Raw genomic sequence first — 14,324 nt, forward strand, 5'->3', positions numbered from 1 at the left:
AAGGGGAGCGATGGCTTTAGGCGCCTGGAGGACACCTACAGCTTCTCGAAAGCCTCCTTGGAGAGGAGGTTGAGGCCAGCACCACCGTCGATCAGCACTCTGCCGACCTTAACATTGCAGATAGTGGGAGACACTACTAGAGGTAGTCGCCCCACGGCTGCAGTACTGGCGGGGTGATCAGCCATGTTGAACGTGATCGGAGCATCCGACCACCTCAGGGGCCTTGCGGCCTCCTCACTCGGGGTTGCTGAGCACACCTCGCGTCGCATGACCTTGATGCCACGGCGCGAGCAAGGCGTGTAGGCGCCTCCGTCGATGAAGGCGACGGCGTGCTCGGGCTCCTGGAAGCCGAGCTCGGTGTTGTCGGGGGCGACCTCAGCATCGCCTCCTCCGCGGGACTCGTCGCGCTCCCTCTGGCGCTGCTCCACGAGTCCTTTGACCGTACGACACTCCGTGAGGTCGTGCCATCTGGTCTGGTGTATGGGACACCATTTACCTGGCTCGGGCCCCGCGGAAGCGGGGGCCCTCGCTGGAGCAGGAGCTCGGCCGGGGGCCGGGGCTCTTGCGGGAGCTGGTGACCTAGCTGGTGCCGGGGCCCTCGTGGGCACGGGGGCCCGAGGAGGAGCCCTAGCAGAGGCCCTTGCAGGACGTCGGTCGACGCCCGGCCGGCGCTCTTGCCGGCGGTCGGGCTCTTGCGGTGCCTTATGAGCGGGGACCTGGGTCGGTTCAACGGGAGCGGCCTCGCGCTTCCTTCTCTTCTTCTTTTCCCGCTTGTCGGAGCGGGAAGAACTGGGCTGGTCGGAGGCGGGGTGAGGAGCATGCCACGCCCTGGCCTCCGCAGCCTTGGCGCACTTTTCGGCCAGTGCGAAGAGTTCCGCAGTGGTCTCGATCTCGTGCGTACCTAGCTTTTCGAGCATCCGCTCGTCGCGGATGCCCTGCCGAAAAGCGACGATAACAGCATGGGGACCACTCACGGAATAGTGTTGCGAACCTGGCTGAAGCGCTGTATAAAGCGTCGCATCGTCTCCCCTTCCTGCTGTTGGACGGCGTGGAGGTCGCACTGCAAGCCAGGGCGTGTAAATGTGCCCTGAAAGTTGGCCACAAACTGGTGGCAAAGGTCATCCCAGGAGCCAATAGACCCTGGGGGTAAGTTCATAAGCCAAGAGCGGGCGGAGCCCCTCAAGGCAACATGAAAATAGTTTGTCATCACCTTTTCGCTGCCTCCGACCGCTTGGACGGCCGTTGTGTAGATCTGGAGGAACTCGACGGGGTCGATGGACCCGTCGTACTTCTCCGGCAGCTCGGGGCGGAACTTGGAAGGCCACCTGACCCGGCGGAGCTCGGCGGTGAAGGCACGGCAGCCGGTGCCGTACCCCACAGCACGAGTAGGGGTCCTTGGTGGCGAGTGGCGGCGAGCCGGGGATTCCCGGTGGCCTTGGGCCGGGAGAGAGGAAGCTTGGTCCTCTGCCTCGACCCCCTGTCGGGTCTCCCGCTGGCGCTCGAGAGTAACTCGGGCATCCTCGTGGCCCCTCCGCTCATTAAGGCGCAAGCGAAGGTCCCGGGCTTCGGACACGGCCAGGGGGACGGCACTCCGCCTGGAGGCCCCTCGGCCCGTGCGGACGTTGCCCGTTGAGGAGCCGGCTCTGGCGGCACCACGCTGAGAGGTGGTGCGAGGACTCCCGGCCTGCACCTGGCGACGGGCAGTGCCAACCAAAGCGACGACATCTTGGATCCACCGGCCTCCCGGAGTGTTCGGCGTGGCCTGAACGGGCGCGTGACTGAGGAGAGCATGCGCTGCAAGCAGCGCGCTCCATGGGCCGGCCTCGCAGAATGCGAGCCTGCGCCGAGGTGGCACCCGACGCGGTCCAGAGGCGGACCTAGTGGCCGGGGTCCCGACCTCCTGCTGGGGGTCGGAAAGTGCATCGGCAACGGCGGCGGCGGCCCTGATGGGCCCAGCGCCTTGATCCCCTTGAGCGGGAAAAACCGCGCACGTGGATGGCGGCTGCTGCTTGAACGTAGCAGCGACTGGGCTCTCCCGGGCGTCGGGCAGCACTCCGTCACTGGAAGTGGAGCCGGAACGCTGGAGACGGTGCCCACTAGCCATCTTTTCCTGTGGAAAAAAAAGCAAACAAATAAATCCAGGGATACTCGCCCCTACCTGGCGCGCCAGCTGTCGGAGGATGAACTCCTGTCGCAGGGATCCCGAGAGACCCCTTTTTAAAGATTCGGCCGGGGGGATGATCCTGAACGAGCTCGTCTGGGAAATAAATGGGAACGGAAATAAATGCGGTGGCTGGTGGTGGGGGATGATCGACCTAGTGCAAAAAAGATGGATGCACCGGGGTTTAGACAGGTTCGGGCCGCACGGGGGCGTAACACCCTACTCCTGTGTGAGTACTATGTCTTTCCTTGAAGGGAATTCTTCAAGGATGTATCTGGTTACAAGGGTGTGCTGTCTACAGAGAGCTTGAGGCTCCCGTGTTCTGGCTTTGCTCGAGCTTGTTTTTGATGTTCTTCGTGTGTACCTTACGTATCTTTTTTCTGTGAACTTTTCCGTGTTGCGCCTTTCTTCATGGGGTGTCGGGGGGGGGGGGTCTGTTTATGTGTTCTCCATCCTTTCCTTTTATAGGCGCGCCGACCTCGACTTATCCTGAATGGGAAAGAGGGGGCACGAGTGCCAAGGTGCCACGGAGAAATGCGTTATTATTCCGTCTTGGTGAAGTGACAGGGGCGGTGGAAAAATGCGGCGCGCATCCGACCACCCGCCACTGTGGATGTCCTCCGGCGCCATTAAGAGGGCCCACCGGGCAGCCACAGAGGTGCCCGGTGCGCCCACCCTGTCTTGTTCTTCTGCCAGGGCAGGGTGGCAGGCAGAGCGCTTCGATTCTGGCAACGTTATCCCGAGGCACCCGGATGAAACGGGACGGGACCCGTGCATTTAATGGACCCACGCCCCCTTGCCAAAGCATGGCAGGGTCTGACACTAGGGCATGGGCAGCTGAGAATGTCAGCATGTCAGGATGTCTGGCCGCGCGTGCCTATTAAATGCGGCATTGGGCCTTTGACTGGCTGACACCCCGACGATGGGACCCTTCGGGTCGTCGGACGATCTTGCGCGAACCTTCGGGGAACCGAGTCCTCGGGGGCTGCCACGTGCAGCCCCGAGCACTCTCTCCCGAGCACTTGGGGGGAGACCTTCGGGGAACCGAGTCCTCGGGGGCTGCCACGTGCAGCCCTGAGCACTCTCTCCCGAGCACTTGGGGGGAGACCTTCGGGGAACCGAGTCCTCGGGGGCTGCCACGTGCAGCCCCGAGCACTCTCTCCCGAGCACTTGGGGAAACCTTCGGGGAACCGAGTCCTTGGGGGCTACCACGTGCAGCCCCGAGCACTCTCTCCCGAGCACTTGGGGGAGACATTCGGGGAACCGAGTCCTCGGGGGCTGCCACGCGCAGCCTCGAGCACTCTCTCCCGAGAACTTGGCTGTTCGGATCATCGGGGGACTACAGTACTCGGGGGTAATTGAGAACCCTTCCGAGCACTTCCTTCCCGGTACTTGGATTCTGCGGATCATCGGGGAACTGGGGTGCTCGGGGACCAGAGGCTGCGGCCCCGAGCACCTTCTCCCGGGACTTAGTTTCTTCTTATCCTGCAGGGTGGACCTCGTGGGATGGTGATACGTGGCGGATGGCCGGCCCGGTCTCGGGACTCAGGGACCCCTGGTTCCCAATACACCGACAGACGGGATTCATGGAGTGGCTAAGGTATGTGGCCCTCATTTGGGGATTTTGGGTGAGAGGGAAGGAGAGGGGCGGCAATGGAGCTTATCGATAGTTGCTGCGCTCTGGCCTTGTGTGGTGGCGCAGTAGGAAAGGGTGGTTCTAAGTGATGGTGTTGCTCGGTGGAGCGGGAGATGTGGTGCGGTGAAGAAGGAGGAGCTCGACCCCTTTTATAGGTGGCCGACAGAGCTCAGCAAGGATGACTGGTATGGAGCCGGGACATGGGTGGCATGGCGCCGGAGTGGTCTAGCCAGGATTTGTGCGTCGTGTGCGCTGTGTTCGACGAGACAAGACGACGTGACGTCGGTGAGGAAGGGCTACAATGACGAGGTAAGGTGGTGATGCAAGCGGCAACGAAGATGGCAGTGACATCAGCAACGGAGTGGCGAAAAGGGGGCAAGGATGGGATAACATCGGTGGTTGTGAGGTCATGGTGATGGCAAGGACAGTGAGAGAGTGATGAAGAAAAGTTTTTTTTTCTAGGAAGGATTGGGTGTGACATTTTCCCACTTATACAAGGTTATGATCAGACTGACATTAGAAAGGTGCACGAGAAAGCATATCATACTCTTCTTTTCGTGGGTGGGAATCATATGGGCCCGATGTTGTCGCACACTCCGTTCGTACTGAACAGACAGGCAAGGTGACTAAAAAGGATGGCCTCTTAATCGGGTGCTTTTCTAATCAGACCTACAAACAGACAGACAACATCATGCATGATCATGCATCAGTTGGATCCATTTATTTTCTAGTTTTTTAATGTTCGCTTCTCATATCTCTCCTTCACCATGCTGTTGCTTTTTTATTTTAACTCCTAATTTGTTTATACAACTTTATTTTTTATGATATGCATTGAAAACACACACTATAGCAAAAAAAAAAAACACTCATACTTGATGCCTTGTCTTTGACCTTTTGTTTGGAATCATGGTTATCTTAGACGACATTAGGAGTCATCTAGGAAAAGCCAGACGACTAGAGCTGTCGGTGACACAGGAACCGGGGGTCCTCGAGTCCTGAGACCAGAACAGCAGAGTGTCACGTGGCGCCTTCCCTGGGGGGGGGGGGTATCTCCCCGAGGGACGAGAAGACCAAGTTCCGGGATAGGGTGCTCGGGGCCACGAACAGTGATCCCCGAGTACCTGAGCTCCCCGATGACCCGAGAAGACCAAGTATCGAGAAGAGAGTGCTCGGGGCTGCGAACAGTGGCCCCCGAGCACCCAAGTTTCCCGATGATAAAGAAAACCAAGTTCCGGGAGAGAGTGCTCGGGGCCACCGAACAGTGGCTCCCGAGCACTTGGTTCCCCGAGGACCCGAACAGCCAGTTCCGGGAGAGAGTGCTGAGGGCCGTGAACAGTAGGCCCCGAGCACTCGGTTCCCCGAGGACCAAGAGGGGCATATCCGGGAGAGAGTGCTCGGGGCCGCGAGCAGTGGCCCCTGAGCACTCACGGTTCCCCGAGGGCCCGAGAAGTCCTTCGCCCGTGGTCCCCGCAAGGGCCCAGCAGTGAGGTGTCAACTGGTGAGAGGCCCGATGCTGCATTTAAGAGGGCGTGTGGCATGTCACTTTCAACTGCTCCCCCCACGCTTGTTGTCAGCCCCTGCCACGGCCTGGCAGGGAGGCGTGGGGAAATTTAATGCATGGGTCCCATCGCGCATCATCCGGCACGCCTCGGGATAACGTCGCAGAGCTCGAGGTGCCCCGCCTGCCGCCCTGCTGTGTCAGGCTTGCTCTGACTGGGCAGGCGCGCCGGGCTGCTCGGTTGCTGCCCGGTGGGCCCTCCCTACGGCGCCCGTTGAAAAATGGCATGATGTCGAACAAGACCGGATAGGAGCGCGTTTTCAACCCTCCCTGTCACCTCGCGCAGTAGCCCATGATGGTTGCTTTCCATTTATGGCGCCTTGGAACTCGCGCCATCCTTTTTGGGCACGCTACCGCCCCGGTGGGTATATAAGCGGGGCGGACTCCTCAGAGAAAGACAGTTCAGTTCAACCGGCTTAGATCGAGACGTCCGAGATCAAGTCCTGCACACAACCAAGAACCGACGACCTACCCCGAAGAACAAGGAGCACGAAGCTCTAGACTTAGACAAATATTCTTGTAACCCAGCAGATCCTCAGAGAGACATTTTCAGAGCATTTATAGCATACACACAGGAGTAGGGTGTTACGCTCAGTGCGGCCCGAACCTGTCTAAAAATCTCTTGAGAATTTACTACTTCATGCATCCGATCATTCCACCTCCACCTGCATCTCATTTACTCCCATTTATTTCACCTACGAAGCGGATTCAGAATCATCTCCCCGCCAAATCTCAAAGGGGGTCCCTTCGGATCCCCGCTTGAGGAGTTCACCCTCCGACAAGAGCCATGTCACTAAAAGAAGAGACATGCTCTCTTTGCCTATAGTGACCCTAGTTTCAAATATTGATGTCATAGAGAAGTGTGAAGATCAACATCAAAATCGATTGAAATAATAGAAATGTAAAAATTAAATAATAATTAATTGAAAGAACAATAAAATAAATAATTGTGGAATTGAACTTAGGGTTTTAGCAATACAATAAAAGTAGGGCAAGGGGCACAATAGTGCCAGGTAGCTAGGATTTCGTGCAATAGATATTTGATCTACAAGAATAAATGTAGAAATTAAATATTATCATAGTGGATACAAATGCGACAACGCTTGGGCAACAGACTATTGTATTCCCTGTCCTCAGATCATCCTGATTAGACAAGGCAATTTCCTTTCAGCATCTGTAGATCATTGCCATGTTTGTCTATTAAGGAATTGCTCCCAAATCAACACATTAAGTGCGGTGGTTGTGCTGTAGATCCCCTGCAAGAGTTGTTCATTAATCCAGGAGTCTCGATCTCAACTCTGTGTATCTGTCCCCTTCATAGTAGTCGCCTTCACCTATGTGCCCAATTCCATGGATTTGTGGCCAATCAATCCTAGAAAAAGAGGTAGACAAACAAAAAATATCACATATGTATGAACTATATTAAGACTATGTCCCGATCTAAACTAATGGTGCGCTACATGGCGCCTAGGTACCCTTGTCCCCAATTGAACAACCTTAAGAGAGACTAGCAAGCAAACCATAGGTATTGTTTAAGAAAGTTTATCATAATTATGAACATGATTACATATAGAGAACATGTTGAATGATTAATTGATTAAAGATAGCATTAAGAGAGTATAAACCAAATCTTCAAGTATAGCCAGAATAAGCATATAAGCATGATCTCAGTAGTAACTAGTTGTAGTTCTAGCTAAAGATGATATTGATTGAGTTAACTAAGCTTCTTTAGATCTATTATCCCCCCCTTGCATGATACTGTAAATCACACACTCACCGTAAAGATGACATTTGAAATAGGAAGAAGATGACGTTTGAAACATGTGATCCGGTTTGAGTACATCTATGCAAGGATTGCTTTCCAAAAAAGCTCAAATCCAAGTTGATGCCACAAGGTGATGGACCATTCAAAGTTCTGACCAAAGTCAATGACAATACTTACAAGATTGAGCTCCCTAGCGATTATGATGTATTATGGTGTGACCACAACATTCAATGTTGCTGACCTATCACCATTCTCCAGACAAGATGAGTTAAAGTCGAGGACGACTCATTTTTAAGAGGGGGAGAATGATAAAGACATCCCAATTAGTTCTACGCCATCATGAGTGGTCATGTAAACCATGAGCGAAACCTATGCAAAAGGGGACACGGGGAAGGGACGAGGTAGAAAAAGGAATCAAGACAACCAATGGATCATCACAAAAGTTATTGAGAAAAGGGTCCATGTTCAACATATAGAGGCCATGGCAAGATACTGGAGTTAGTGTGGGGTACTTGTCAAGGACCATGTCCTCATCACCATAGTTGATTGGAATGTGGACCATCAAGACCTCAGAAAGAAATGTATGTTATGGAGTCTACTTCAAGAAAAATTCAAGTTCCATGCACTACTACAAAAAACCGCCATCAGTGCCGATTTTTAAACCGGCACTACACAATCGGTAGTGATAGTCTGGGATTGTCACTGCCAGTTTGAGCCATAAACAAATAGTGATGTCTCCACTATTATTGCTGGTTTAAGCCAAGAAAATATCACAAAAACAAATGGTTCAAACTGGCAATGTTAATTTCACACCTAGAAAAAACAACACATATGATTCACATACAGTTCATCATCACATATCACAAATGGTTCAGTACAGGTAATCATCACTTATCATATATGGATGACATTGTAGTTAATTATTCACATATGTTTCATCATTTATTTATATAGAAATTGATAAGTAGACATTAATATGTAAAATTACATATCTTAACATCATTTAGGAGGACTTCGTCTTCATCATCGCAGAAAAGTAGGCATTAATATGTGTGGCAAAGTAAATTTCACCTAGTCAGAAGGAGGGGGGAGGGTGCCTCCAATAGTCCTAGGATGAACACCCTATAAAACCTAATGCACATTTCACCCTTTGCTTTGCTGAAATTTGCCGTGCTAGGATTCCTCAAAGTTTGGTAGCTAATCCTAGCAGAGAAAAGGCAAAGGGAGAAGGAAGGTGGGACCAAACCTAATGCACCTTCCTCTCCCACTGACTGGGTTTAATATGCCCTAATATCATCTCTCAATAGTTACCATCAAATCAACTTCAAAAGATCATTAGTGAAATCGTACATTAGATAAAAGTAACGTGAGATACGACACCTTAGTAGCAACTATCATCATTCACTACCCAAGAAATTCACATTAGTGACGGGTGATAACCATCATTAGTGACGAGTATTTTACCCGTCACTCTTAACACGCCACTAATGTGGACTTATCAGTGATGAGTCTGGACCCATCACTAATGATATACATTAGTGACGGGTCTCGATTCAACCTGTCACTAATGACAAACATTAGTGACGGGTCTAGATCTGACCCGTCACTAATGACTCCACATTAGTGACAGGTCTGATCCCGACCTATCACTAATATGTGTTTTAAAAAACAAAAAAGGGAAATAATTTTTAGTCTGAAAAAAATTTGACACCCGACCAGGCACCTGACAAGTCACTGCTCACTCGACCGTATTCGACCATTCACAAGTCACGCAATTCCAGGACTCGAACTCGACCTCAGAAGTGAGCTCCACGCGTGTGACCCCTCTAACCATCTCGCCTCTCATTCATTGTTGAGTATAATAGCAAAATCAATCTTTTTGACATATTTCGATTGAACGTTTGAATGGCTATTTGAACATATAAATGATATTAAATGAAAATTTGTCAACTACAAAGTTATAGATCTCGCCGAGTTCTAGAATGTTGATATAAAGTTTGTCTCCATCCGACTCCGTATGAAAAAGTTTGTGTCCAACTCATGCAGTATTCAGTAAAACAGCCATAACTTTTGCATACAGAGTCCGATTTCGACGTTTGACCTCTACTTTCGAAGCTAATGAGGAGGCGTATACAAAAAATTACACATATTTAAACCTATACCTTTCTTCACCCCCAAAAAAGGCTCAGAAGACCCTCGATAGGACATCTGAAGTTTTTCGTTGAAAATTGACCATCTCCGATTTGGCTTGAAATTTTTGGAGACATAGTGCTACATCTGAAAGTTAGTGCTACGCAGTCGTTTTATCAATTCAAGTTACCAAACTCACGATAAAAATCTTTAAATTTGCAGTTTTCAAATTTGTGACCTTATGTATGTCTTTTTCAATGATTCATACTAGTTTTACACTAGATCCAGCACTTTAGTTTGTGGCCCTGTGTGTGGTTCCTTTAATAGTCTTTATATATTTATTTGTGCATCTATATGACTTCAAATAAAAAAATAATCAACTAAAAAGTTGTAGACCTCATCGAGGGCTACAATTTTCATATAAAGTTTTTCCTCATATGAATTAGTATAAAAAAGTTATGATTTTTTTACCCGACCAGCTATGACTCGGGATCTGACCCGTCATTAGTGACTGGTCACCACAAGGACCGTCACTAACGAGTCAACCCTTAGTGACGGGTGTCTTTATCACCCATCACTAATGAGCGCACCCTCTTTGCTCATCACTAATGATTGACTCATTAATGATGGGTCTTTAGGTAACTCGTCACTTATATGTGTGCTCTCTCTACCCGTCAATAATGAGTATGCTCTTTCTACCCATCACTAATGACTCTATCATTAGTGACGGGTTTTGAGGTGATCCGTCACTGCTATCTTTAGTGACGGATTATTCCCTCATCATCACTAAAGACCTCTCATTAGTGACGGGTCTTGACCAAGTCCCAACTCAGACCACACATTAGTGACGGGTCATCATTTAACCTATCACTAATAGTTCATTAGTGACACGTATTGAGCACCCGTCACTAGTGACTTATCTCCTTTGATTGTTTCTTACATAGTGATTGATAATTGTTGCCCTCATTAGCTAGTGTAAAAAGGACCTCAACCCAGGGGCACAAGTCTTAAAAGCAGCAACATGTGGACTGTCACAATTACACACCTTTTTGTTCTACATCTCATAAAATATGAGAAAGATTGAATAAGAAAATGTGTAATTTTGATAGTCAAGCTATCTGACCCTTAACCGCATAATCATCACAGGCCAATGCAAGCTGTGTACTTTTATACTTTAGCCATAAATAAGAGCAAACTATTGCACCAAGGAATGTCAATACAAATTATTCATTTGTGTCTCATTTGTATGTCCCAAAATTTGAATGTTATGTTGTAACAACCCAATTTAGTCTTAGAGAATAAATAGCAAATTATTAGAACTAATAATGCAAGGAATTAAAAACCAAGCTACTTAAAGTAGCTTAGAAATAAAATGTGAGAATTTGCCTTAGGTTAAAAATAATCGCAATAGTTTCCCTGTGCGTTGGGCTTAGCCTGTTCCTTTCCATCATCTCAACTCCATTTCCTTCCTCAGGCCGCTGTTTTCTAGGCGGAAGATCCCCTTTTGCCAACAGTCGTGTGCGCTTTCTCATTTGGGCCGAACGCCAAAGCCTCCTTGCACACGCACCATCAAATCGACTTCGCCTGTGCCTACTCACTCCCTTCTACCTCCATATGTTCCCCATTCGCACTGAGTCTGAGCCGATCACCATGAGTTTGCGCCGAATCCACCATGTACGTCCACTATTCGAGGACCTTACAGAAGCTCGGTAACAAGATAAACATCGATCCCACAACTGTTTTGTGCCACATCCGCGACTGAAATGAGTTCAAACTTTGCAGACGAGAAGGAGATAGATTCCACCGCAGTTGGGAATCGATCAACCCTAACCAACTGCATTGTTATCTCCAACTCCTTGTCACACCCGGTTTTAACGGCCAAAACCAGATGCGGCTTATGTGTGCCCAAGATGGTCAACACATATAAGGACGTCACAAGTGAAGTAACAAAAGTAATACTTTTATAGAATAAACGTTAAACTCTTACAACAATTAACATATATTATCTTCTATGAAGATATCTGCAGCGGAATAGAAGCACTGGTGCCCAACAACACCGTAGGCAACCGACCGGGAGACACGCGCCTAGAACATCACAACCTCGTCTTGACAATCTTCAACATCTTCACTCACTGGGCAGCAGTACACATGTCGCATGGTGTAGGAAAAATAGCAAGTGTGAGCACATGATGCGCTCAGCAAGTGTGGGAAAAATAATGATATGCAGACTTATATCAAGAATAGGCTAACACATGATATATTCGCGTAAATGTGAGTAATGAAAACATATTTGGACTTAAAAGCATTAAGCAATTATTAAGTGAATGTAACACATACAGTCCAACACGTAGCATATAAGGCTCCCCACCTTGCATACCATAACCATCTAGAACTCTCTGTACTATAACCAAAATCACAACCATCTAGTACTCCCTGTACCAGAACCATAACCACAACGAAACTCATAACCACAACCATCTAATCATGTGAGGATCCAAGTCTCTCATAACCGTGAGCACGACTGTTATAACAGTTTTTACACTCTGCAGAGGTTGTCCAGCTTTCCCCACAAGTCATGATTTCCATGTTGCCGTGTTAGCTAGACATTTAACACACGCCAGTGGTGTGTCGCCCGGAAAGTCACTTCAAAGCCGTCACAAAGTTTCATCCAGTATGTGCATGCCCGCTAGGTTTCACTGCCGTCAAAGTGGCATTCACACCACCCAGAAGCCCCCTTTTGCGCCTTGTAGCTCCAGAAAGTTTTCACTCTTCCCTTCCACTACACATCTCATACCACTATCCAAATAGTTCTGGCCTTTGCCGTCCCCACACAACCACTCTTCTGTTTGGCACGCACAAAAACTGAAATCCACTAATTAATAGGCTAGGCCTGTCCAATACTAGGTCTCGTTGTTGGTATGATATATCTTGGATTGTTGCTCTACGAACAGGTCCTTACTTAGGTTACTTAAGCAAACACTAAATCAACATCATAACCATGACAACCATCAAAACCACTTTGTTCAAGACCTAAGGTTCCATGTTGCTAGACCATTAACAAATTAACCACCATTATTGCATATGTTCATTAGTCAAGATTATGACACTTCCCAGTATCCTCAAAAGCATGGCTAAGCAATCTACCCACCAAAAATACCTAACCACAAACCATCTAGGTTCCAAGGGATGATAAGGGAAAATCTAGGAAAAACCCTAACATAGGTGGTTACCCATCATATTGACAGACACTGCATGCAATTTTGTAAAATAAAACAGTTTAAATCATAGGTTCAAGATGATCAATGACACTTGCCTTTTACCCAATGCTACTCAGTGTTGTCAAAATATTGGTCTTGAAGTCCCTCGAACTGCTCCGGAACGTTATTGACTAATCGCAAGAACTACCGACAAAGAACACAAAGGAAAACACTAAGAACAACATACCAAACATCATTAAAAACACTTTAAAAATACTATGGTTGGATAGGGATGATTTTAGAAATATTTAGACACAAGAATCACCTAAATCGGAGTTAAGATGAAAAGAGAACGGGATTTCGAGAGATGGATTCGACTAAAAAGGAAATACTGATTTTTTGAAACTATCTTCCTATGGGAAAGATTTTATTGTACAATCACTGTGTCAGACTTGACAACATCATTGCGCAAGATTCAAGAAGTGTAGGGCAGACTAAACTTCACTGACTAGGCTAAGGAGAATGATGTGGCGCTGACTTGGCATACTATGCAAGTACCATCTTGGATTAAAGAAGGGATACGCTGTGATCTAGTATCGACCACCTATGATGGATCAAAAAGGCCGAATGTTGCGCTTATAGGTTAAGGATACTACTGGTGGCTCTATGTAGCGGTGGTGGTTTGGGTTTCGTCGAAGATGGCGATCGAGCACGTGGCCATAAACATCGATGTCGGCTTCAGTGGTGTTCAGTGAAATGAGGAAAGCATGGCGTAGAACGCGGAAATACTAACTCAGCGGTATGGTTGGTTTTGGAAGGGGTCATCCGCGGTAGCGGCAAAACAGCGATGACTGCTGCTAGGTTTGGTGGTGACCGCGAACAGATGCAGGAATGAAGAGGCTCGCGTTCCAGAAGATTGACTATAAAATTTGAGAAACCGTTTGAATAGAGATGTTCAGATATCCTGGGAACACAATGCTACGGTATAGTTTTGGGTAGATCATCCACTGAGAGGAAGAACGATCAGCGGAGATGAGACGGGTGATGGCTGCGACGTGTTGTGGTTGGCAATGGCGTCCTGGTCGTGTCACTGCACAAACGGGGATGGGCTCCTAGGGTCACGTAGAAGACTCCATGGGACACGCTGTGACGTGATTGGTGCATCCATACGGCTTTCGGATTGACGGGGAATGCGAATGCAAATCCGGTGCGCACGTAGAACGCGTCCAGAAACCAGACAGCGGGTATATCGACCTTGATTTCGACAGTTTGGCTGCTCTAATGGCCGACCTGGTTGGCGAGGGTGTGGGGAACATCATGGGACATGCACCGGTGAAAGGTCTTGGTGATTTGACCTCTGGTCGGTCGTGAACATCGATGCCAATCCGCTACAGCGTGGCTGTCCGCGACGGCGACGACCGTGGCGGCGTAGATCGAGCTTTGGCCGGGGCTAGAGCTTGGCTAGGGACTTAGTATGATGATAAAACAGTATTAAGGGAGGATAAGAATGGGTCCTCACCTTGCTTTGATGGTCGAGGAAGAAGGATTCGCGGAGAAGATGACGTAGCGCATCACGGGCAGAGGCGGCTCCGGCGAATGGCGGCGCTCCGACGACGCACGGATATGGCAGCAGCGACTTCTAGGGCTTAGGGGCATGGAATAGGGGTAAGAGAGGGTGTGCAACTCATATTTATAGGGCTAAGGGCAGCTGGTTGCGGTGGAGTCCAAACTGAACACGAATCGGATTCGAGTTCGAGTCAGTTACGATTTCCTTTTTCGCAGCTCTCTATTCTGAGAATGATATCCCCATCGTCCAGACTCCAAATTAGATGTTTCTTGATTCTAAATTATATTAGTCGAAAAGATCTACAACTTCG

This window comes from Phragmites australis, chromosome 14, assembly GCF_958298935.1.
Source record: "Phragmites australis chromosome 14, lpPhrAust1.1, whole genome shotgun sequence".
Taxonomy (NCBI): Eukaryota; Viridiplantae; Streptophyta; class Magnoliopsida; order Poales; family Poaceae; genus Phragmites; species Phragmites australis.